A 10,149-nucleotide genomic window follows, 5' to 3' on the forward strand; every position below is an offset into this window, starting at 1 on the left:
AGCTGCCGAGGTCGTCTCACAAATTCCACAAAAACAAATTGGAGATGAGCTTTCAGTATCTCCAAATCTGGGTGAGTTGTGTACAGCTATTAACCAAATGAAAAACAACAAAGCCAGCGGTCCTGAAGGGATCCCTGCCAAAGTCTTCAAAGTGGGTGGAATTGAACTAACAGAACAACTTCACAAGCTCATCGCGGAAAAATGGGAGACAGAGGAGATCCCAGCAGACTTCAGGGATGCCAAAATTATCAATCTCTTTAAAAAAGGTGATAGAACGGATTGCGGAAACTATTGCGGCATCTCTTTATTAGCTGTGGCTGGCAAAATCCCTGCAAGGGTCTTAGCACACTGTCTCCTAACAATATCTGAGGCTTCCTGAATCCCAAAATGGTTTTCGACCTTCTAGGGGGACAGTGGACATGATTTTCACTGCTCACAGCTTCAAGAAAAATTCAGAGAGCAAAACCAACTGCTGCACATGGCATTTATTGACTTGGCTAAGGCCTTCGACGCTGTAAATCGTAATGCCCTGTGGACTTTCCTGAAAATCAGCTGTCCAGATAAATTTGTGAACATCCTTCGGTTCCTCCATGATAATATGACAGCAACAATTGCAGATAACAATGGCTCTCAAAGTAAACCATTCACTATGGGATCAGGTGTTAAACAGGGTTGTGTTATCGCCCCAACTCTATTTATTATTTTCATCCCCATGATCCTACACTTTGTCAAAGGGAAACTTCCCACCGGAGTAGAAATCATATATAGAACAGATGGAAAGCTCTTTAATCTGTGTAGGCTGAAAGCAAAGAGTAAGGTTACCATAACTTCCATCATAGAGCTTCAATATGTTGATGACAACATAGTGTGTGCACACTCAGAGGATGACCTCCAAACCATCCTAAATATCTTTGCAGAAGCTTACGAAAAGCTTGGCCTATTGCCCAACTTCCAAAAAAATAAAGTGCTGTAGCAACAAGCACAAAACAATCCCTCTACAGCACCACAAATCAAACTCAATGGTGTAGCGTTGGAAAGTGTCAATCACTTCTCCTACCTGGGCAGTTATCTTTCAACAAGGGTCAACACTAATGCCAAAATCCAACATCGCCTGAGCTCTGCGAGTGCAGCTTTCTCCCAATTGAAGTGCACAGTGTTAGAGGACCGGGACATTTGCAGGGAAAGCAAAATGCTTGTTTACAAAGCTATTGTACTTACCAACCTTACTGTATGCTTGTGAAACATGGACCACTTATAAACACCATCTCCAACTCCGCAAAAGATTCCATCAATGGTGTCTCTGAAAAAAATTACATATCGTGCTCGCTTCGGCAGCACATATACTAAAATTGGAACGATACAGAGAAGATTAGCATGGCCCCTGCGCAAGGATGACACGCAAATTCGTGAAGCGTTCCATATTTTTACAATAAAAATGATGGTCTGAAATGAAAAGGAAAAAAAAAAAAGAAAAAATTTACACATCACTTGGGAAGACAGGCAAACCAATGCCAGTGTACTGGAAGAAGCAAAGATCACCAGTGTCAAAGTAATGATTCTTCAACATCAACTTCATTGGACTGGTCATATTGTTCGAAGGTCTGATTATCATCTTCCAAAGTAGGTACTCTATTCTGAACTTAAAAATGGAAAGCGTAATGCTGGTGGTCAACAAAAGAGGTTTAAAGACTCTCTCAAGGCAAATCTAAAAGAAAACGTAGTATAAACACTGACAATTAGGAAACACTGGCCTGCGAGCACTCCAATTGGAGAACAGCCTTTCCAAAGGTGTCATTGACTTTGAAGAAGCACAAACTCAGGATGAAAGGAAGAAGCATGCTAAGAGGAAGGCACGCTTGCCAACCACTCACCGTGATCAACTCCTGCCCGGTAACCAATGTCCCCACTGTAGAAGGATGTGTGGATCCAGAATTGGCCTCCACAGTCACTTACCGACTCACTGCTAAAACCATATTTATGGAAGACAATCTTACTTGGCTACGAGGGATCGCCAAAGAAGAAGAAGAAGAGGAGGAGGAGATCCTGAGGATTTAACCTGGAACCTTCTGCATGCAAAACAGTTGCTCTACTACCAAGCCTGACCTAAATTGTTTGGATGAGCAGGACTGAGGATAAAGGTATCTGCCTCTTCCTTCCTTCATCATTTCCCCAAACTAAATCCCCACCAACACCAGAAGCTACTGTCTCCCCACCCCCCACACACATGGGAAACTGACAGCAGAGGTTTGTGGGCAGTTTAGAAGGCAGAAATAACCAAGGATGAAAAGGGTCAATGGCCCCACTCCCAGAACTGCTGCCTCTGTCAGATTAGGAGTCCTGTATTTAAAGGGGGGTGGATTAAGGACCCAGCTCCATTAAGAACCAGTGAGAAGCCCTCCTGAATCTAGCTCAGCCTCCTGTTCCCACATTGACCAGCTACATGCCAAGAGGAAGCCTGCAAGCGGGCCATGAGCGCAAGAGTGCTCCCTTCACAACTCTCAACTAGTAAACAGAACATATGGGCAGAACATTGCCATCATGGCTGGTACCTTTAATTCTGCAGGGAAAAGTGGGTGTTGTGAAAAGAGGATCAAAATAGCTTCCATGTGAGATGAGTGGGTCCTGTGGTGGATTATTGTTTCTTCCCTTTGCTGAATGTGCCTCAAAGAACATGGTGCCAACCTGCTAAGTGAGGTCCGTATTTCTTGGAAATATGGCTGTCGAATACAGATAAGGCAATTAAGGTGAATTGTAGTCAGATAATAATGCGTGTGCCTGTTCAGACTTAAGGATCCAAGTTGTCATGTTATCAAGCCACTGAATCTTGGAGTACTATTGCAAAACACTGGAACATCGGATTAAATCTTGGATGCAGATGCTGGGACTCATTTTCAGTTTATTGGCTCTCATCCAACCCATGATTGCCTCCGGGAACTGATTCATCACAGACAGAGATTCATCTGGATGAGATGATAGAGCTGGAGCTGGGTGCCATCAGCATATTTATGGCACCGAACTGCAAACTCTTTGACGACCACTGCAGCTAACGGCTCTTCATAAATGTTAAATAGCCTTGGTTAAAAGATGGAGCCCTGTGGGACCCCACAGAATAACTGCTCTGGGGCTGAGCAGAATTAACTGTAAGTTACTTTCTGGAAATGGCCCCCAGATAGGAGTGAAATCACCATATTTCTGTGGTTTCACTCCCAACCCACAGAGCTGCTCCAGGAGAATAGCACGACCAATTGTATCAAAGTAGCTGAGGGCTCAAGAAGAACTGACAGGGTTGTCCTCTGGTCTCTCTCCTATCCACCACAACAACCAAAGCTGTATCAATGCCAGAACCAGGCCTAATAGTCAAAGGACACTGAAGTCCAGCGCCGAGGGCCTTCTCGCGGTTCCCTCACTACGAGAAGCCAAGTTAGAGGGAACCAGGCAGAGGGCCTTCTCGGTAGTGGCGCCTGCCCTGTGGAACACCCTCCCTCCAGATGTCAAGGAGAAGAACAACTACCAGACTTTTAGAAGACATCTGAAGGCAGCCCTGTTTAGGGAAGCTTTTAATGTTTAACAGACCACTGTATTTTAATATTTTGTTGGAAGCCACCCAGAGTGGCTGGGGGAACCCAGCCAGATGGACGGGATATAAATAAATTATGGTGGTGATGATGGTGATGATGATGATGGAATGGGTGAAGATAATCAGTTCAATCCAAGGGTGCCTGGAGTTGGGTGGCCACAGTCCTCTTGAGTAGCATACTTGAGGTACTGGTGGCTGGATGGTAGTTATTTAAATCCTCAGATTCCAGGGAGGACCTCTTAAGGACAGGATGCCTCACTGCCTCTTCCAAGGTGCCAGGCTCTTTGGACCCATCCCGTCAGCCCCCTGGGCTTCATCAACTTGAAGTTGGTCATGCTCCTGCAAGTAACCTGACTCCCATTTTTATCAGCGATTCATATTTTCACCTGCCATAGCTACATATCATAGATTAATCTGATGCTTACCAAGCCAGATCCTTATCATGTTGGGTGGGGCTTACAACCTGTCGGTCACCTGACAGCACAATGACATAATATAAATGTATAAGCACCCTGCAAGCCACTGCTAAAGCAAAGGTTCAGCAGGCTTTAATGTAAAACCCTTCAGGATATATGGAAAGCCCTGCTAAAATATCTGTGGGAAGTGGGTTGTTTGAGACTGGTTTTTAACGCAACCCCCTTTCTGAACCTGGGAGGGGTTTGCTTGGAAGTTGCCAAACTGAGCAGGACTTAACCTGATGAGTTGGGTTGGGAACAGATACGGACAGCCAACACAGGATTTATCCCTCCCCTCCTACCCATTAGGTGGGACTTCATTAGGTGGGCGTAATTTGGGGGAAATAGCCGTGAATTATCTTTGCAATTTGGCATGCATGGCAGACCAAGACTGGCATGTCAACTGGAAGTTCCCCCAACCCGATCCAAACATAAAAACAGAATTATCTTTTGCACTAATAGTATATTCTTTGAGTCTAAACTTTTGCCTGTTGCTATGTCCTCCTGAGAGAAGTGTAATTTGGCCCCTTGGTGCTCTATAATTGTAAGCTAAAGTCCCCAAAATTTGTTGGTTGGGTAGTCATGTACAACTCGAGGTTTTTCTCTCATAGTATTTTTCCTACAAAACTATTTTTTGCCAGCAGGTTGTAGCAACTCAGTTCAGCTATTTCCCCATTATTCTCTAGTAACCATAGAAATGTAGGAATTGCCAAGACATTGTTTTGAAACAACTGAAGGATGAGGCAGTTGCTAGCCAGCGCTGTGGCACCTTCTGACTTCATTCTTAACTCATTCAATGGCAGGCTGAGAAGGAAGCAAGGAACATTTTCTTCCTTTGACTGGTTTTGTACTTAAGTCATTAGACTACTGGTTATTTGCTTCCAGTAAATGTTAATCTGGGGGCCAAGGAGACACCCTGATCTTATGTATGACTTGTTTGACCTGTCACATTCTAAGTTGGCTTTACACATGTGGCACCAAGTCAGAATCGGCTTTCTAATGGAGAGGGCCCAAATGTGTAGAAGCATGTGTGTGTGTGAATTATCCTTTTTAAATACCATCCTTCCCTGGCATCCCATTGATCTTGTCATATTCTCCCACTAGTGTCCTCGCTCAGCCTATCCAGGCTGAGGCAACAGAGACTCTTACTTGAGAGTAAGGAAGAGGTCTTTATTGAAGCGAAGAAGACTTGCAGACAGGAATAGGCGATGAATCACAGTAGCTGTTAGGCTCAGAATTGATGCAGGAAATGTGAGGGTTAGAAGCAGTGATCCAAGCTCTTCATCAGCACCCAAACTTTTAGTTTGTACACCGCCTTGCTATATTGCTATACACAAGGCAGTTTGCAAGCTGAAGAAGCTACAAAATATACAGCAAAGACCATGCATCATATAATAACCCAATCCCATGCAAATAAGACGCAATAAAAGATATGACTTAAAATAAACAACTTGAATCAAATAATCAATAACCTTAGAATATTATAATGCACAAAATATCAGCAAATAATAATTAAAGGAGGCAAAGAGCTCAGATTTGCATGGAAACAGCAGAATGGTCCCAACGGGTTGGCACTCCCACCTGCTGAGCATTTACTCACAAGTTCTGTGTGCCTTGTGAGATGGCTGAGTGTGCAAATGCTCACTGCATTGGGGAAGATGCACCAATCCCCAGTGACGGGAGCACTGCCAGGCCCTGGGCAACCAGGCTGTGCCCTTCCCTTTTCTGGTTCCTCAGCCCCCAGCATTGGTCTGACAGCCTCCCTGGAGTCTGTTCCTATGCTCCTTTCCCTAGGAGAGAGTCCTGCATCCTGAGCCAAGGCAGCCATCTCCTTGGAAGGGGGATTACCAGGCCTCCTCCCATCTGTTGCCCAGTCTTAGTCCATCCTGAAATGCCACCCTTCTGTTCCTCCTCCTCTGCCAGCCTGCCAACACCTCGGGACTCACTGACACTAGCAAAATGTTTGGGTGTCCTGTTCTTGGGCCAACAATATGCAATCCAGCTCAGAAGCAGAGGACACCATTGTCCCCCACTTCTGGACCATCCTTGCCCACCTCCTGCAGCTCAGAGGACATCCCTCTTTACCACCTCTAGGAGCCAGTGGCTGCAAAACAGAACCACAGCCCTTTGAATAACAAACAGCTCCTCAAAGGGACCAGGCCTAACAGGAGGTATCAGGCTGACGAGCTTCCGCAGGACTGCAGAGAGTTGTTGCCAACGAGGGAGCTCTCCAGGGTTCTCTGTGATCTTCCACTTGGCCCAGACTGAACTTCTGGACTTATCTTATTTGGTTCCTGTTCTTCAAGACCTAACCAGTATGCTGAACCAGTGAGTTCCCTGTACTCTATACCTGACCACCACAACCCATGGGACCCCTAACTCAAGAGAAGACAGGGAACAGGACCAAGGAACTCCTCTGTGGCACCATTGGTGAAACTGGACCTGCATCACAAGAGGGTCCCTGATCCAGAAGCAGCACTTGCACAAGAGCCCCCTTTTTGTGATGAACCCACTTTGTTCCAGAATCCTGGGTAAATATTGCACAGCACCCCCTCACTTGTTTTAGTAGTCAAATATACTATCTAGCAGGTTGTGCAGAACCGGTTAAACTGAAAGAAAACCACTCTTGGTTGATAACCCCATCTATAGGATCATTGTATTGCACTTATTCTTACGGAACTGCCTCTTTTATGCATACATGAGGTCTCGCAAATTTTTATGTTAACTTTAAGAAGATTCATATCAAGTTTCCACTAAAGTTTTCTCATTAACTATGCTGGGACTCTGATCAAATTCTGAGTAATGTGATGGGCTTGTGATACCTCTTTCTGGGAATAACAGAATAAGCTAGCTAATGAAGCTCTCATGCTTTCATTCTCTTGACCTAAACTTGACCGAAACAAGTTACTGCTGCCAGAGTTTTCCCTCAGACAAAGCCCAGACTTGGTGATAAGCCTATTTTTTTTGTCTTTGACACAGACACAGAAAGAGTAACTGGGTGCTTACTTTGTTATTTATTTGAAATCAATTGAATATCTTGCTTTAAACAAAGCCTCAAGTACTTAACCGTCCAAAAGTAAGGCTTCAAAATGAGTTGTAAGAAAAGAAGGTGGAGGGAAACCATTTATTATTGTTAACCTATATTTATACGGCTGCCCAATAAAATATGTGTGCTAACTAGCTTACAATAGCAACATCAGAACATAACTTAAAAGCTCCAAGAGCTCCTTATTTGGTTAGCAAGTTTTCTCAATTATTTTCCCTGGAAGACTTTTCAGACCTTTTTTCAGGGAAGAAAGAATTCATCTCTTTTTCGTGACACCTGTCAAAACATTTGTAGGATCACCATTAGGGGAAAGGTGATACATTCAAAATTAGCTGGGCAGATAGCAGCAGCAAATGTGAAGGGTTCTGCAGAGGAAAGACTATGGGTTTAAGGAACCAGGTGGCAGGATTTCAGAGGTTTCAAATCTGTAATGGGCAACAAACTGAACATGCGCAAATCATGTGATACTGTGGCATAAAGCAACACTTCTATTTCTAAAAAGAAGTTGCTCACTTTTAGCTGTTGTTCTCCCAATGTTTACTCTCCGGTCCTATATTTGAAAGTGAATGCATGTGCACCCAAAACAGGCGCTAGTCATTTGCAGCCATACTACATGCCCAGAGCAAGATTTAAAGGAGCATTTTGTTTCAGATCAGTAAGTAGAGCAAGTATAATGCACAAAATTGTACCAGAGATAAATATGTGGGGCCAGAGATAAGTATTTGCTAAAGACTATCCATTACGGGTGGCGCTGTGGGTTAAACCACAGAGCCTGGGGCTTGCTGATCAGAAGGTCGGCGGTTCGAATCCCCGCGACGGGGTGAGCTCCCGTTGCTCAGTCCCAGCTCCTGCCAACCTAGCAGTTTGAAAGCACGTCAAAGTGCAAGTAGATAAATAGGTACCGCTCCGCCAGGAAGGTAAACGGCATTTCCGTGCGCTGCTCTGGTTCGCCAGAAGCGGCTTAGTCATGCTGGCCACATGACCCGGAAGCTGTACGCAGGCTCCCTCGGCCAATAAAGCGAGACTACACATGTAACTCTGCCCTGCCCTACCCCCTTGTGATGCTGAAAAGGGGGTGCATGTGCCACTTCTTGTGGTAAATTGTGATAAATCCTACAGCGGCTCTGTTTTGGGGCACAATGCAAAGTGCTGGCTATTATCTATAAAGCCCTACATGGCTTAGGTCCAAGCTAGGTGAAGGACTTCATGCCCTCATAGGACCCTGCTGGGCCTCTTGAGATCTTCAAGGAAGGCCCTTCTCTCAGTCCCGCCACCCTCACTAGCCTGCTTGGTGGGGAAGCGGGAGAGGGAGGGCCCAGTGGCGTAGCGTGGGTTGTCAGCACCCGGGGCAAGGCAAGTAATTTGCGCCCCCTAACCCGTGGATTTGCGCCCCCTAACCCTAACCCCCAGATGTTGTGCCCGGTGCGGCCGGCCCCCCCTGCACGCCCCACGCTACGCCACTGGGAGGGCCTTCTCAGTGGTGGCTCCGTGGTTTGGACCTCCCTCCCTAGAGAAACCAAACTGGCTCCCTCCTTGCTGTCCTTCCTCAGGCAGGTGGACTTTCCTGTTGCAACAGGCTTTGGGCCAGTTAGCCCTGGTGATCATTTGATGTCTACTATCTGGGTTGTTGTTTTTCCCCCTCCCCAAAATGACCCCTGGATTTTTGAATTTGATTGATATTGACACTGCATTTTATGTTGTGTTTTATGCTGTTTTTAAGTCCCATTTTAATCAATGTTTTATATTTGCCGTTAGCCGCCCTGAGCCTGGTTTTTAAACCAGGAAGGGCGGCGTATAAATAAAAAAATATTATTATTATTAATTGTTGGGGAACTCACTACTTTTTAATGAAAATGCTGGAGCCCTGCTGTTTTTATTGCAATTATTTGTATGGTTTTAAGATTTTATGTATGTATATCGTTCTAATTCTATTAATGTTGAATTGTTTTTAATGATTGTTTTTTTCCTGTGTTTTTAAGCGGTTCTTATTTTTATCAGGAAGCTGCCTAGAGCCATGTCAGGTGGAAAGGTAGAGTATAATAATAATGATGAAAATAATAAATAAACTAATAAATATGCAACCTGATTCTCTGTTGAGGTGTGTACCAAGCTCAGGAGGAATGTGGGGTTGCTGCCATTAACCCCCATCATCAGTTAAGGCTGCTGCCTCCGCTTGAGAGTGGTTCAGCCAGTCTGCGCACACAAATGCAGGATCCCTCTAGTCCAGGGGTGGGCAACCTAAGGCCCGTGGGCCAGATCCGGCCCAATCGCCTTCTAAATCCGGCCCACGGACGACGGTCCAGGAATCAGCGTGTTTTTACATGAGTAGAATGTGTGCTTTTATTTAAAATGCATCTCTGGGTTATTTGTGGGGCCTGCCTGGTGTTTTTACATGAGTAGAATGTGCCCTTTTATTTAAAATGCATCTCTGGGTTATTTGTGGGCCATAGGAATTCGTTCATTTTTCCCCCCTTCAAAATATAGCCCGGCCCACCACATGGTCTGAGGGACGGTGGACCAGGCCGTGGCTGAAAAAGGTTGAGGACCCCTGCTCTAGTACTTAGAAATAGCTTTGTGGCCTCCAGCCTTCTGGCAGGCTGGCCAGCAGTTCCGTGCATTAGATGGAGGATGTGACAAGGTCCTTTCCACTTAGTTCCCTCTCAGTAGAGCCTAAATAATTACTAATAAAATTAATCTCTTCCTCTCTTCGGGGGTTGGATTGGATGCATCCCTTCCAGCTCCACAATTCTATTTATTATTATTATTATTATTATTATTATTATTATTATTATTATTACTACTACTACTACTAACTATTATTTATTAAATCTGTATTTTCCCTTCCTCCAAAGATCACAGGGCAGTTCATGACATAAAAGTACAAGATGAGAACACAAAAATAATAAGATCCAAAACAAACACAAACCAATAACCTCCCTTTCCACAAACACATTTAGAAAGACAGAGAGTGTTAATTTGCCAAAGGCCTGGTTAAGGAGAAACATTTTTGCTGGTGCCTAAATTTCTATGATTCTATTGTTTTTCTTGGAGAAATGTTCACAGAACATTTT

This window comes from Podarcis filfolensis (genome assembly GCF_964270895.1).
Source record: "Podarcis filfolensis genome assembly, chromosome: 9".
Classification (NCBI taxonomy): domain Eukaryota; kingdom Metazoa; phylum Chordata; class Lepidosauria; order Squamata; family Lacertidae; genus Podarcis; species Podarcis filfolensis.